General features: G+C 43.3%; 1 long non-coding RNA gene across 1 annotated transcript in view; it reads right to left on the reverse strand.

Annotated features, from left to right (window-relative positions):
* Positions 1-13,678, reverse strand: part of LOC149439336 (uncharacterized) — a 34,120-nt gene extending 20,442 nt beyond the window's left edge. Inside the window, exon 1 of the long non-coding RNA XR_016307829.1 lies at positions 11,043-13,678. This is a non-coding gene — a long non-coding RNA (uncharacterized LOC149439336). The remainder of the gene's footprint in view (positions 1-11,042) is intronic.
* Between the last annotated feature and the right edge of the window lie 2,494 nt (positions 13,679-16,172).

A 16,172-nucleotide genomic window follows, 5' to 3' on the forward strand; every position in this document is an offset into this window, starting at 1 on the left:
AGTCACAGAGGTGCCATCTAAGCGGGCACCAACAATTTCCCTTCTTTGAAGCTCGGTAAGCTTTGAAATTACTCCATGCTACTAGAAGTGCACGCAGTGAATGGCGTAAGTGAGGCTTCTTACCTGTTAGCTAGGTGTCTCATCACACAGTGGAAGCAAAAGAATGCTACATCACTTTCTCTTTCAACACGAAACATGTCGTCACTTTCACACCTGCAAATGATGTAGTGTTTCCATATTTTTGTCCAATCCCTGTCTATATTCATATGTATTTCTGTATACAACTGTCTGTTCTATAATGAGTAGTAGTTTAATAAAGGTGACTCTTTAAAAGGCTTTTCTTCAGTCTCATATTGTTAAAGAAATACTCTGGTCCAAGCCCTCTTTTACACCAGAACACATGCATTAACATGCTTTGATACTCACATGCACCAAAAATGTATCATCAGAATTTTTTTCAACACACAAAATGTAACACATTAATGTGAAGTGGCCCTATTAAACAATGGATTGTTTTATGTTCTGTCATTCTTTTATTGGAAAATGCAGCAAAACGCATGACAGTGGATGCCACTGAACGGACCTTAAGAAATAATCTGCATATAAACTACAATGATGGAGTTGGTGAAATCTCTAATTATAATTGTGTCTCAATTCTTTTTTGTTTTTCTGGTCCCAGGAGAGCTGATGAGGAGCAAACGAACAGATCTCCGACTCTCAGCATGACAGATGAAGTGTTTGTGTCACCATGTCCATTTGTCAGCATGATTGCTCAGTGAGCACAACAGAGCACAGGGAATTCTGGGTTTTGTAGAATTCGGCATCATAAGCATCTTGTTACATATAAAACTGCAGCTAATATCTGATAGAGCTTTGGCTGTCTGTAAAACAAACCAGTCATCGGAGTGAATATACACTACACACAGGGGCGTATTTACCACAAGGCAAACAAGGCATTTGCCTAGAGAAGCAATTTTCAGGGGGGCAGCGCTGCCCCCTGGAAGAAGGAATGGGGACCAGGTGGGAGCCAAGAGAGCATGCGGGCTGCTTGATGTAAGCAGAGCCGAACTCTCATTCCTGGGAATGTCTGGAGCTGTGAAGGTGAGTGCCCATGCGTTTCTTTCTTTCTCTCTCTTGCCTGGGAAGGGAGTGGCGGTGGGTGTATGGGGGAGGCGGTGGTAGTGGAAGGCTCTCTTGGCTGGAGGGGGGGGAGGTGCTGTTGGTTGGTGTCAAGCTCTCTCCTTTGGGGGGGTGGGTTGCTGTTATGCTCTCTCCAGGGTTGGGGGGGTGTTGGTGTCAGGCTCTCTCCTTTGGAGGGGTGGGTTGCTGGTTGGTGTTATGCTCTCTCCAGGGTTGGGGGGGGGTGTTGGTTTCAGGCTCTCTCCCTTGGGGGGGGTGTGTGGGTTGCTGGTTGGTGTTGTGCTCTCTTCGCGGTTGGGGGGGGGTGTTGGTCAGTGTCAGGCTCTCGCCTTTGGGGGGTTGTTGGTTGGTGTCAGGCTTTCTTCGCGGGGAAGGTTGGGGCGGCTGATTTTTGTGTTGCCTAGGGCAGCACAAACCCTAGATACACCACTGACTACACAGCTAAGGTTTGTGGACACCTGTCCATCACACCTAAATGATCTTGTAGGATATCTTATTTCAAAACCATGGACATTAAAATAGAGCTACCCCATCTTTCTCCCTCCCGTAACAGCCTCCAGTCTTCTGGGAAAGCTTTCCAAAGGATTGTGGAGCCGTCTGTTGACATTTGTGTGCATTCAGCCAAGAGCAATCGGCATTCCAAATATCCCAGAGGTGCCCAGTAGGGTTGAGATCAGGGCTCCGCATAAGCCCTTCCAGTTCCTCCACCCTAAACTCATCCAACCATGTCTCTATGGACCTGACTTTGTGCATAAGGGCACAGTCCAGATGAGCCAGAAACGGACCTTCACCAAACTGGTACCACAAGGTTGGAAGCACATAGTTTTCTAAAATGTCTTTGTATGATGTAGTATTAACTGTATCCCTCACTGGAAACACCTGAACCCCGTAATTTTTAAGGGATTTGCACATACGTTTGGCTAAGTTGTGTAAATAAGCCATCTTCAGGATGTGTTGAACAGGTTTATGCACATCTGAAGGAATGCTAGGGAAAGAGTATTTCAGAAAACACCTGAGGTCTAGAGCCATTTTCCTATAAAATGTTTAACACAGACAGAGTAGCTAAGGGTTGCAGTACAGATTCAAATAGTTCAAGCATGGCCATGTGCACTTTTCATGGTGCCACAAGTCTGCTGTTTATTCAAATCCATCGAAATTCCCATTAGAAACCCACAGGTGATCAAATGTTTTAAAATTAAATTTATGTATAATATCAATGTATTCAATATTCAAATAAATCACTTAAAAAAAAATAATTTTTTTAATCCTATATTTCCATTTTGATTTGGCTTGAGTTCAAATGGTCAAAATGAATTGTTAAAATGCTCTTCGTTGTTTCCTAGATCTGACTGGAATATTGAAAAAGGTGCAAACTGAATAAATGTATCAAAAGACAGCTTGGCACCAGAGCCGTCTTAAAAGCATCATGGGCCCCTGGGCAAAGTAATGCACTGGTCCCCTACTAGCCTGCCCAATTTATGCACCTACTCCCAATAATAAAAGTGTAAATAGTTGATAGAACTAAACACATAGTTATTAGTATACAGGCCGCTGCTGTCTCTGTAGCCCAGATTCTGGGAAGCTGCCCAGGACACGGCTATCCTGGGACAGCTTATAAAAAGTGTAACTGTTCAGGCAAATCCAGGACAGTTTCCAAGTATGGTGTAATGCCAGATTATCATGGGGCCCCCATGCACCTGTGGCCCTTGGGCAGCGCCCAGGGGTGCCCATGCACTAAGATGGCCCTGGTGGGCACCTTAAAAGGCATGGAGACACCAAAAAAGATAAGCTTTTTTCATAATGATTGTAATGTTTTTTAATTAACTGGATTTATGCTATGTTGTCATTTTAAATACAGTGTTTATTAGGGTTACTCTTTAATCCAACCTTTCCCAAACTTTTTAGAAACTTTTAAAAAGCTTTCTGGTCATAGTGAACTCTTGTTACTATTTAATATGATGTAGCATCCTCCTAGAGTAGAGTGGGCTGCTAGATAAATTTAGTTGGCTCCACTGTAATCAGAGGAGCAGGGGTTGATTAATTAGGGCTGTTCAATGCCTCCGGCGTTGCTGCTCTGTTACTTCCCCCTGTCTTCTAGAGGATTCTAGAACCATAGTGGGAGGAAGAAGAGGGCATGCAGCTTTCATATTTATAGGACTCCAGCCAATCCCTGGGAAGGTGTACCCAGTTGTTGGTGAGAGAGCTCATAAATAGTCTGAGCAGCAGAGGCAGAGTTCCTGGGTCCCATTCTGCTAGAGGAGACCTAAATGCAGGGGAGCTCTGTCCCTGGGGCAGATTTCTGGAAGATGCCATTAGGAAGACACTATGCTTAGCTGGGGATGCCTATTCACAAGCTTAAGTCCTGGAATCAAGTTGGGTCTGGAGAAGCTCACTGGAGAGAGCCAGGAGGAAGTTAGGGAAAGAGTCCAGCTGTCCTATGGTGGTGTGAGTCTACATCTCCCTCACTGAGAAGAGCCTGGTGGATATCGGCAGGAAACAACCAATGATTCTGTGGCTGTGTGAGTAAGAGACCCCAGCGCTGAAGAGTCAGGGACTGTGTGTAGCTTTTAATGTCTGGAAAGAGTACTCTGGAAGAACAGGTCACCATCAGCACAGAGATCCTGTAGAACACTCCATTTTGTGCTGTGCAGCCAGAAAGTCGAGGAGTCCTCAAGTTATTCAGTTCTACAGTTTATTGGGGTATCCCATGCTCCCTCTCCCTATCCTAGTTCATCATTCGCAATAAAACTCCACAAAAAGAAACCCCTAGACACTGTGCTTTGAAGCCAGTGGAAGAGTGGAGACAATGCTGGGTGCCTAGCTGTGTGTGCTCTAAGTGGGAATATAGGACCAAATTCATCAGAGGCTCCTACAAGGGCACACTACAATATCTACAGGCTGTTCAAGGTACATTGCTATGACTTTCACTGGAAAGAATGCTTTTTACATCTGTGGTCATTGGGAAGGACCCCACCTTAAAAATAGCTAAAAAGATAATTGTTCATGCTCAGGGAAGCTCTAGCAACCCCTGGAGAAACCTTAGGGTTCCATGGAACCCTGGATTATTATTATTATTATTATACAGGATTTATATAGCACCAACAGTTTGCTCAGCGCTTTACAATATAAAGGGAGACAATACAGCAACAATACAGTTCAATACAAGAGGACAAGGAGGGCCTGATCCTTGTAGATTACAATCTAAGAGATGAGAAAGGCTGCTTTAATCTATTGTCTACTTGATCTTTTAATTTGACCATTTATCTGTATCCACAGCCTTCCCTTTGTGCTTGATATGGTCATCATATATATGATGACATATACTGTGTGTAGTCTTTCCTTGGTGCTTTATAGCTATGTACGTCATATCATCAGTTGCAGGTCTTAGCAGTTTATTGGAAGCGATGGGTGTAATCACCTCAACATGTTCCAGGCTTTAAGCTACTGAGCTGAATTATTTTATCCCCATTGTAAGGTGAGTATATAAAATGGTCAAATGGTTCAAGTTAGCAATTTTATCATGTCCTTGTGTTAATATAATATCCTGCTTTTTAATTAGAGCAGATTTCTATTTGTAAGAATTTCATTAAAAAAAACATGGACTCCAGGCAAACAGCCGAATACACCGAAGTTAAATTAAATATCATTTTGTTTAGCCAATCTTGTGACAACAAAACCTCTTCCACACTGTGCAGCCAGGCAGCCAGCCAGGCAACTGTGATGGGCGCAACGTCTCACCAACTTGTCATCGAAGGACTAGCCAATCTAAAGCCGCGCTGCCACTTGCGTAACAATGTCAGTCTCAGCTGCACACTGCCCAAAGATTTTCCAGCTCACTGGACCCCAATCTAGGTGCCAACAGCCTGAGAGCGATTGTTACTGGGTCAGGTTAATTACGCAATTAACCCTGCACACTGCCACCACCACCTTTTTACAGAGAAGGAGGAAACTCACAAATCTTAGCAGTAACACTATGATGTTTGAATAAGCGTCTGTATACACACTGTCACCGCAGACAGATGTATCCAGAGGTTTTAAAACACACAGTAGCACTCTTCAGAGACAGGGATTCTTAGTTTGCATTAAAGAGCTTTAGAAACAATTCAACATTTTTCAGAAACTAGGATTTATTACTAAAAAGGTCAAAATGGTGCAATAACAATATTTACAGAAAAGATGTAACCAATATATACTGTATATAAATAGAGAGAGCAATAACACAACAGAAGAAGGTAGAATACTTGCAGAAGTCCTGGTTTAAGCAGAGTTCAAGTGTCCTGAACAAAAGGGTACCTTTTCTCCCAAAGTTGGTTCCTGATGTTAAAAGGGAGAATCTCTTCAGCAACTCTCTCCTGGCATGACAGCCTGTTTTCTAGGAACCCAGCAGGGGATGTCTACTGAAGCCAAGGGTCAGTCGCCTCATTTTGGGAGGGGGTTTAGGCAGAGACCCAGGTTAGGACCAAATCCCTCACAAGTTTATACCATGGTCAATAACCTTCCATAGGTGCATGCAGCAGCGTAGCCACTGGCAGGTTAATATGCAGAATGATATTCTGAACGTCCAGACACCAAATATGACATATCCAGCTGTGACGGATAACAAGATATCGCTTTCTACTCTCTGGTAGATGTTATCTAGGGGTGTAAGGTATCAGGTGACTCGTATTAAACTGGCCTATCTGAATATATGCTTTGTTTTATTGTACCTTGTTCCTGCCAGGATTTATGAAATTGTATGAAAAAGTGGTTTCAAGTGGGATGTCTGTTTTACTGCCACTCCAGAATGCTTTCATGTCCATTGACTGACTGGTTTATAGCTTTATGACCAGGCCAAGGCAAGGGTCTGACAGACATCATGGAACCAGCTAATTGGGTTTCCAACCTTGAAGCGTATCCAGCTGTGCCTGATGCCCTTTTGACCCCAGCATACACACACACCACAAAAAAAAGGAAGGGGGAAGACTGATTTGGAGTGTGAATGACATTTGCAGAGTATGATCCAAATTATGGTTGTCATTGTCCAAATCTGTGCGCACAATTATCACAAACACCTTATTTTTCTGGCTTTACAGCTTTCCTTGTCATATTTTTACCCCCAGTGCGCTCTTTGAATAAAAGAGCCTGCAAAGAGTAGGCCAGTGCAGGGCTGCTGTTAGAAACCACGGGGCCCCATACAGCCAACCTGACAGGGCCCTCCCTCTTAAAAAAAAATGCAGTTTACTATGCTTCAGTTATGAACAAATACAGTGAGCGATCAGTACCAATCACTTGTTGTGTTCATTCAGGAAACACAGGCACTAGTAAATGTGACATATTTACTGGGCCCTTCCCCCACTCTCCATCCTTTAAGGATACTATTGTGTGCTTGCAGCTGCTGGTGGAGAGGAAAGGAAGAAAGCTGGTAGCACTGTGGAGGTGGGGGCACACAGGGTTGCCTGGGCAGCAGGGGGAAATGTATGGTGCAAAGGGAGGTTGATGGGTGTGATGGGGGGGCAATTTCTGGAACCGATCCCCTGTAGGGCTCTCTCTGCAGCAGCTGAAAGCCAGCATGAGGGAGAAGAGAAGAAGCCAACTTTCAGCTGCTGCAGTGAGAGAGCCATACAGGGGATCGGTTCCAGTAATTGCCCCCCCACCGCACCCATCACCCTCCATGCCCACATCTGATTCACCCAGCCGCCTGGGCCGTGTACAGCAGGACTGGTGGCACCCCCTTATCCATGGCCCTGGGCCAGTGACACAGGAAGCTATAAAGCCCAACAGGGAAATATCACAGCCGTCTTTCTGACTACGTAGTGTGTAAATCGCAAGATGCAGCTGAACAGAAAAAAAAAGCATTTGGCATGAAATATTTCATGTTGTACACATATACATGTGTTTTCATTGGCAATTATTTATATGGTATGCTGGAGTGTTGTTTAAAATCAGTAAACCATCCTTTAATGAGCCTAAACCAACTGCCTTTATATCAGTGCATCAAATAAACATAACACATCAGAGCATTGGGTACCCCAGAAAAATCTAAATAAATCTATTTGGGTATATAATGCATTGCTGATAAGTAATAGAAAGTCTTTATATAATGTAATGTGTGTCATGTTGGTCATAAGATAACAGAATGGATTTGATTGCTTGACTTGGAGTACAAAGACACATTGATTTCCTCTGGTTTCTATTAATGGTGAAGGTTGAAAAAATGTTTTAGAGTGCACATTAAAAATGTCACAAAAATGGTAATACACACTTAAATGGAATGACCATCACACCATACAAGCAGCTCTTTATTATAGCTGAACTGCATGAAGATGTAATGTATAAATTAATAAAGCTCTGCAATTATTAAAACACAGGAACTCCCCCCTTTTTGAGCCACCCCTTGTCTCCGCCTCTTACCCACCTCTGTGCACTGTCCATTGGTTCCACCCCCTACCCACCTCCTAGTACCGACCCTTTTAGAGGATGCAGTACCAAGTATCCATTTGTAGCACCAAGTGATTTGTATGGAATTGGTTTACAACAAGAAAAGCAGTAAAATTGATCCCTTGCAGCCAGCAACAATAGACCCCCAGCAACAATGGATTTCCTGCAACAAAATCCCCCCCGAAGCATCAACTGATCCACCCCAACAACAACAGACCCTTGACATAAACAATAGATCTTCCGGTAGCCAGCAATGGTAGACCCCTCCCTTATCAGTAGGTCTCTCTCAGCAACAATTGACCCCCGAGGAACACAAGACCCCTCTGGCAACAACAGTAACACTAGATCCTCCAGCAACAACAGATTTCTTGCAACAATAGACCCTGGCCAGCAACAATAGATCCCCCAGCAGCCAACATCAAGAGACCCTCCAGCCCCCCTTGCCATTACATAAATTCAGTGCTGGAGGTGCCAGAACTGCGTTCCCCCAGAAAAAAAATCCCTGTTAATACATAATTAAAATAGTTTTTTACAAGCAGTGTAAGTAAATGAGTTTGATTTGGTATTAGCCTCTTACGGTCTACTGCAGTGTTTCTCAACCTTTTTTCAGTCACGGCGCCCTTGAAAAGTATTTTTAGTCTTGAGGTACCCCATTCTAGGGCTTGGTTCACATTACCGCTTGTTGGGGAACACGCTCAAAATCACGTTTCTGACACACAAACGCACTGCTCATTAGCAGACATGCAGCGGTGTAATTTATTCCTAATTGTGCCCCCACGTATTGGCAAACGCAGCTTGTTTTCAATGTAGTGTGATTTCAATAATAGGGTCAGGGACCTCTTTTCCTGTATTTCTGTGGGTAGGGAAACCCAGTGAAATGAATAAGCTTTCCTGCACGCAGCTGAACAGATGGGAACCAAGGGTTCATTCACACATGAGGTTGGGGGACAGTAAAACCACATGGTTCTATCTTTACTACCCCCAACTGCTTCCCCTTTAGCTGCAGTGGAAACAGCCAAGGGCGGCTGGAAATATACCCATAGGTGAATGGAGTTGTGCTGCAACCACCTGCATGGTGATGCTGCATTTATGGGGTTAAAGTGGTTAAAGTGCTAGAGACAGTAGGTTTTTTACCTTAAAAAAAGGTAAAAAGCCTCTTGGGTGCAGCTCCCCCCCATCCCCCCCCTTATTCTTACCTGGGCCCCATCTCGATCCATCGATGTGCATGAGAACAGTGTCTCTCCTGGGTCTCTCTCTCTTCTCATTGGCCCACATAGCAGCCAGTGCGATTAGCTCCTCCTGGTGTCAATCACAGTCATTGAGCCAACAAGGAGAGAGTAGGGTGCGGGGCCAAGCCACGCTCTGTGTGAATGGACAATGTCCTTTCACATGAGCGGGGCTCAGGAGTGAGCCTGCCTGAGTGCCACCATAGCAAATGGCTTGCTATTCGGGGCACTCAGCAGGGGGGAGGAGCCATGACCATTAGCGGGGGACCCAAAAAGAAGTCCTTGCTGCTGTTATGAACAAGCCCTAAAAAGGCATACATACATGTGCTTTAGTACGCCCATGTGAACGAGGCCTTACAGGTCCCCTTCCAAACCGCTAAATGGATAGTGAGAGGAGAAGCAGCATACTGACGCTTACATACATCCATGTGAATGAGGCCTAAGGGAAAGTGTGACCACAGAAGAAAAAGATCAGTTTCCCCTCCCCTATCAGACAGGGTTATACTGTGTGGTAGAGCTCTGTAAATCGTGAGACTGGATGGACAGAAATACAAATCCCTTGGCAGGTAAAACAGCTCACTTATATAAAATATGTGTGTTTAGCTGCTTGCCTGGAGTTCAGCTTTAAATTTAATTGGAGTCTGTGCATACTGTGGAGTAATGTATTGTACCTGGTCCTACATTGAAAAGCATATCAATGTTTCTAAAACCACTATAAGGGTATGTACACGTTATCAAGGTAATGCCACCACCGTGTAGTATATATGCTGCAATGATGGGTGCTGTTGGATTGTTTTCTAAAGCATTTGTAATTAATGTTACTAGGGACCACATCATGTTTTTATATATCCATGGCTGTGACCAGATCCATTTTGGTGCAGTCAGTGTTGCTTACCACATTAATTTTACAAATCATGCAGGCCCCACTAAAGCTGACTGCACCTGGTTCAGAAATCCTTTGCCAATGATCTGTAGTCTTGTGTTTTATTTGTTCATACATTATTGCATTGCATTTCACACTAGGGAACGTAGCAGAACCTAGACCGTGGTCTCCAAACTTTCTAAACAAAGGGACAGTTTATGATCAGACCTTAGAGGGGCTGGGCTGTGGCCAGTGGGAGTGGAAAATGTCCTGGCATTGATAACAATGTCCCATCATTGGATCAGTGACAGGAATAGTACCCCATCACTGGTGTCAGTGAAAGGAATAGTACCCCATCAACAGTGTCAATGGCAGGAATTATGCCCCATTGTTAATGTCAGTGGGAGTAATAATGCCCCAAGGGCCAGATAAAGGCAAGCAAAGGGACGCGCCCTGGGCCACAGCTTGGAAACCACAGACCTAGATCAAAGACTCATTTGGGAAAAAGTGACAAAGGCTAGGCTCTAGGTAAGCAAGATTTGATATAGTTGGTAGTCCTACCTTCCTATACCCCTTATTCTTTCGCACGTCCTTGTTATGTATGTCTTCAAGAAGAAAAATGTGGAGTACATACAGCTTTATTAGCTGAGGTGTTAGGAAAATGTGTGTTCACATATATATACAGTTTTACACAATAATACAAGCCAAAGGAAAACTTAGCCTTGGTTGGGCTACACTTGGGCCTGCAAGTATGGATGGGTCAAGCCACAACACCCATTCTGTTAGCGGTAACCAATAGTACATGCATGTTACTCCTGCACTTCCGATTGCCGCTGCTTGCAGCAAAATCAGGGCATAATCCTTATTCATGGGAAAAAAATTTAAATTATTGGGTAAAAAAATTGTTACTATACATTACTCAATCATACATGTACTGAAGTCCAATGGCGTATAGACAGGCTCCTGGGTGGAGGATGCAAACGTGCAACTGCTTCTGGGCCCATGTGGTCAGGGGGCCCAAAAATGATGGCTACTTCCTTTTATTTTACCAGATATGAACCCTACAATGTGGAAAACATAAAGCAATATTTACCTTTTCTTTATGTGGCTTTTTCTTTGTCTGTTATATGCAGGTAGGCCTGAATAAAGGTTACACTTTACCACATTTTATGGAAATGACCACCTTAAAGGCCTAATAGGACATATTAAGGTTTTTGTTTCTTGTATAACATATAAGAGGGCCCTAGTTTAAATTGTGCAAGTTATGCCTCTGATCTAAGTCTCACTGTTCCTCATATAACACATACACATGCCAATGGAGCGAGAGATCAGAATAAGGGTCATTTACAACACAAATGCTGCTCATATATACTGTAGTGTGAGCACTGACTACCTACCATACACAGCTTCACTTTCTGGGAACAGATACCACAGGAGCAGCTGGTCTCCTCTCCTCCTCCTTTTCTCTCAGGCAAAATGTGGCTGGGAAAACTTCGCCAATCCTCTTCTTTTGTTCAGAAACTCCACGGAATACAAAGATAATCTCCTAATACCGAGCCAGATATCACAACATCTGGAGAGGGGGATGGGGGGATGTGCAAGGTATCTCCATTATGAGGGTCCTCTTTGTGATATGACAACTGAGCTCATATCATTTCCTCCAGATGTGCTGCAGTAGAAGACTCTCTACTTTCAAGCCTGGAGGCGTTCAGCGTATCTGGTCAGACGGTGGTGATCATCAGTCGTGCAAGGAAGATTTACTAAATGTAAACAAATTTGACATAAAACCTGCTAATCCTTTGTCAAGGTAAACAGTTTAACTGTAATCTCTTATAAATCAAATACAAACAGAGGTGCAGCCATGTCTTCCTGCAGATGTACTGACGACCTCAGGAAAATGGCTAAAAATCTTCAGCTGGAAATCCACTGGCTGTGTCTTTTGGCTTGGAAAAATTGATTTATAGAAAAGTTACAAAATCTTTGTCACAAGAGAAAGGGATGCTGACCAAAATTGGTAAGAAATAGAGGATGAAATACTAAGGGGCAAAGGTAAAAGGGATGCAAGATGAAGAGCTTTTGAGAGAAGAGGGATATAGCTGGATTTTGAAGTGTTCCTGACAAAAGAAAACAAAACAGGTACAGAAAGAGGTGGAACAGAAATGTAATAGAGATGTAGGATGAAGCTATCCTGACCAAAGAAGGTAATAATTGTTGGATGAAGCTGTCCTGATGTATGACGATAACACAGGTTCAGGACAAAGTTCTCCTGACATAGGTTTCCAGGTGAAGCCTTCTTGACAAATGAAGGTAAAACAGGTTCAGGTTGAAACTCTCTGGACAAATAAAAGGTAAAACACTTTCAGGATTAAGGACTTCTGACAAATGAAGATAAGAAAGGTTCAGGGTGAAGCTCTTCCAACAAATGAAGGTAAAACAGGTTCAGGATGAAGCTCTCCCGAGAAATGAATGTAAGACAGGTTCAGGATGAAGCTCTCCTGACAAATGAATGTAAGATGGGTTCAGGATGAAGCTCCCTATACGATGAAGGTAAGACAGGTTCAGGATAAAGCGATTTTTACAAATGAAGGTAAAACAGGTTCAGGATGAAGCTCTTCCAACATATGAAGGTAAAACAGGGTTAGGATGAAGCTCTCCTTACGATGAAGGTAAGACAGGTTCAGGATAAAGCGATTTTTACAAATGAAGGTAAAACAGGTTCAGGATGAAGCTCTTCCAACAAATGAAGGTAAAACAGGGTTAGGATGAATCTCTCCTTATGATGAAGGTAAGACAGTTTGAGGATGAAGCTCTTCCAACAAATGAAGGTAAGACAGACTCAGGATGAAGCTCTTCTAACAAATGAAGGTAAAACAAATTCAGGGTGAAGCTCTCCTTATGAAGAAGGTTAAGACAAGTTTAGAATGAAGCTCTCCTTACAAATGAAGGTAAGACAGGTTCAGGATGAAGCTCTCCTGATGTATGAAGATAAAACAGGTTCAGGATTAATCTCTCCTGACGTGTGACCATAAAACAGATTCAGGACAAAGTTCTCCTGAAAAAGGAAGGTAAAATAAGTTCAGAATGAAGCTTTTCTTACAAGTGAAGGTAAAACAGGTTCAGGATGAAGCTTTCCAACAAATGAAGGTAAACAGGTTCACAGCAAAGTTCTCCTGCCAAAAGAAGATAAAACAGAAGCACGATGAAGTGTGCAAGTGTCCAATACCTCAAAGACCATCAGAAATTCCTAATACGCAACTGAGTCAAGTGCCATTGTTCCTGTGCACAGGCAGCCCAAGTTATTGAAGTATTGTACACGCTCAGGGTCAGAATCTTCCTGCACACACGTAGGAGGCAGAGAGGGCCATGCGAACTCCATACAACATAACGGTCATGGATTTGTTTTGGTTTCCGCTCACAGGCCAGGTTTTCAGATTGCTGCATGCATGCAAAGCTTTTAGTACAACACATCCAGTGTATGAATCCATGTATTATTCAAGCTACCTACTCTTGCCACGTCCTATCCGACACTCCAACCTTGTATCCTTGAATGTCTATGTGAATAAAAGCACGCTCCGTCTGATCATTTTTCCTGGTCTAGGGATAATTGATTCCTCTTGAGCGATCCAGACAGGATGCGTTGTACGGAACGTTATCAGTCCCAACGCTTAAAATTTAGGTACCCAGGACAGCTCCAAGCTCCACAGTCACACAGGTGGTCGTGTCTCTAGTCGCCTGGAATTAGAGCTTTTCACCGTCTGAGCGGAAGATGACAAATGCTCTGTGATTGCTTTCACTGGTCTCCAGAGCAAGCCATCCTTGTCACATCTACATTCAGCAGGCTGTATCTTCTGCTTTGCTGTCCATGCTGTCTCCTTCTTCCCGAAATGTCTCCCTGTTCATTAATAAACGCTCCCCATTCCTTGTGTCTCTCTTTCTTCAGATATTTCCCCCTTTCCTCAGTCTGTTAACTTACATGCTGCCCACCCCTCTCACCCTTTCCCCAAATCTCCTCTTCCTCCTTCTCATCCTCTTCTGTATTGTACCTCTCTCTCCTTCTTCTCCAACCTGGAAAGTGCGGCTCCCCTCCCCTCCTCTCCTTAATATCCTCCTCCCTTCTCCGTCCTCCTCCTCTGTCTCTTACACCCACCTCGCTGCCCTTCTTCCCACAATTACTACTTATTATTTGTTGTCCTCCATCCCCCTATTATCTGTGCATGATACACCCAATTCCCTTGTCTGCAGGGAGCCTCATCCATCTATTGTGCCTTTACTCTTTTGCTGGATTATATGCCCTGATCACAAACCTGACTGCTGACCCTGCTTTCCAAATACCTAGAGATCTGTGTCCTGTTGCAAATACATGGCTAGCAATATAGAGGATAAACTAAGACTACATTCACACTTCAATGTAACATGTGTAGGCAATTTTATAAGCATTTTGGCATATTTTGTAGAAGCAATGTGCCGTACAGGAGCTTTTTTGGGTCAGGTTGTGCATTTTGGCCCCATAAATTTATATTATGGGACCGTCTGATATTGCATGTAACATGCATTTTCTTCAGGCTCTCCGAATGAAGTCTATGGGGCCAAAAATACTTAAATCTGCCCGCAATTGTGCTCCTGTACTTTTTTGAGTGACAGGCACCTCGTACTCAGGTATGAACAAGCACCATTTAAAGCAATGGGATTTTTAACGAGTGATTTGTAGCTTTATTTCCTGGTACACACGATGAGAATATCAGACAAATGATCGTCTGTTTTTTGTTTGTTTTTTTGCAAGCTAGTCTCATATCGAAAATGAATAGGTTACTAAAGTTACAAAATTCTCATAAGACAGAATACAAGTTCCTTCAATGAAATAATGTATTGTATTGTAATGTATTCTTTCATTTCTGAGCTTGCGTGGTCTTGGTCACACAATTTTTTACGGACAAATACTATACTGGTTAAATGAAAATCGTTCATTCTGTTATCTTACGAGAAAAATTTTTGTTCTTGTCCCTTCGGATAATTTCTCAAGAAAATGAAAACTGTAGGCTGAATAGTGACTGTATCCAATTGGATACAGTCACTGTTTGGGTATTGACAGCCAAGGGTGCTAACTGTCAGAATACAGTAGCCAGCAGGGGAGATTCCTCCTCCTTTGTAAGGAGAGGAATCGGTTAGTGTACTTAATTCTTGCCTTGCAACCTAAATTGTAACATGTCTGTCCTGGTTTATCTTGGCCAAACATCAGTTTCTTTACACCAGATCAGCAACATTTCTCCATAGCAATGTAATGCAATGGCTTACCTAAATAATCCATTCACTGAATTACTTAGATGAAAGATTATAGAGTGTAAACCAGGAGTTGAGCCTAGTACCTGGTTAACCAATGATCAGTGCATATTTGTAGATTGAAACTGAACTTGGGGTGGAAAGTGAAAATCCTTCTTTGCAGTGGGGCTTTTCTGTACTGCAAGGGTTAAATGATTATATATGTCTAAGGGGACTGGGAAAAGCAGCTTTATTTTCCTGATGTCTTACTCCCGCAGGCTCCTAGGTTGCTAAACTGGTCCCTACAGCTCCTTCTCCCCTATGCTTCAGCGGTTGGATGCCCCTGACATCATCAAAAATGATGCAGGGTCCATAGCCCTGCATGGGACAAAGGACACTGAGAACCAGGGAGCTCTGTCTACTGGGGAATTGGGTAAGAAAAACTGCTTTTGGTGTCTTCTAGAGGTAAATTAACATTTAACTCTTGCAGTTAACGTGTGTGTGTGTGTGGGGGGGGGGGCAATTTCACTGCTAGAGAGCATTTTTCCTTTTTTAACTTTTCCTGTAGTTGGGCTTCAAGTGATACATTTTTATTAGCTAACTCAAGTTGTTAAAGATGCCAATATCCATTAGATACATTCCACAGGTGTAAACCGTAAAGAAAACCAGTCAACTTTGGGCTTATGTCGTAATCTGAATAGCTAGCTATAACTGACAAATGTCGTATGTGAAACATGGAGGTTGCCATTAGTTCCCCATTATTCTTCCAATGCCAGTCACTTGGCTGTCATGTTGACTTTCTGGATACAATACTTTTAGTCTGCAAGAATTCTGACCTTCCACTGACTTTCCTGTTAAAGATTTTTGTTCTAGGTCAATGACTCAAAAAGGATTGAAGCCAGGAGGTCAGCATAACAGCCAGATAAAAAGCATTTTCAGAAGCCAGCAAAAGCTTTTTTTTGGAAAGCTTTCATTCAATGTCATGTATATATTGCCTGTTATTTAGATTTGCTGACTTTGAGCTGAATCTTCATAGTTGAAACGCTACCTGAGCTCTTAGCTACCTGACTTCATACTGATAACACATGGGCAGGGGCGGACTGACAACTCATGGGGCCCCCAAGCAATAGGGGTTCATGGGGCCCCTGTGTCCTTGCCCAAACTCAAAAAAACCTATGAAAAAGGTACCAGGGGCATCTCAAGGGGCCCCCTACTGACCCCGGGCCCTCGGGCAGTGCGAGAGTTTCCAAATGGTCAGTCCGCCCCTGCAC

This window comes from Staurois parvus, unplaced genomic scaffold (assembly GCF_062004578.1).
Source record: "Staurois parvus isolate SC_StPar_1 unplaced genomic scaffold, SC_StPar_1.0 ptg001133l, whole genome shotgun sequence".
In the NCBI taxonomy this organism is placed as follows: Eukaryota; Metazoa; Chordata; class Amphibia; order Anura; family Ranidae; genus Staurois; species Staurois parvus.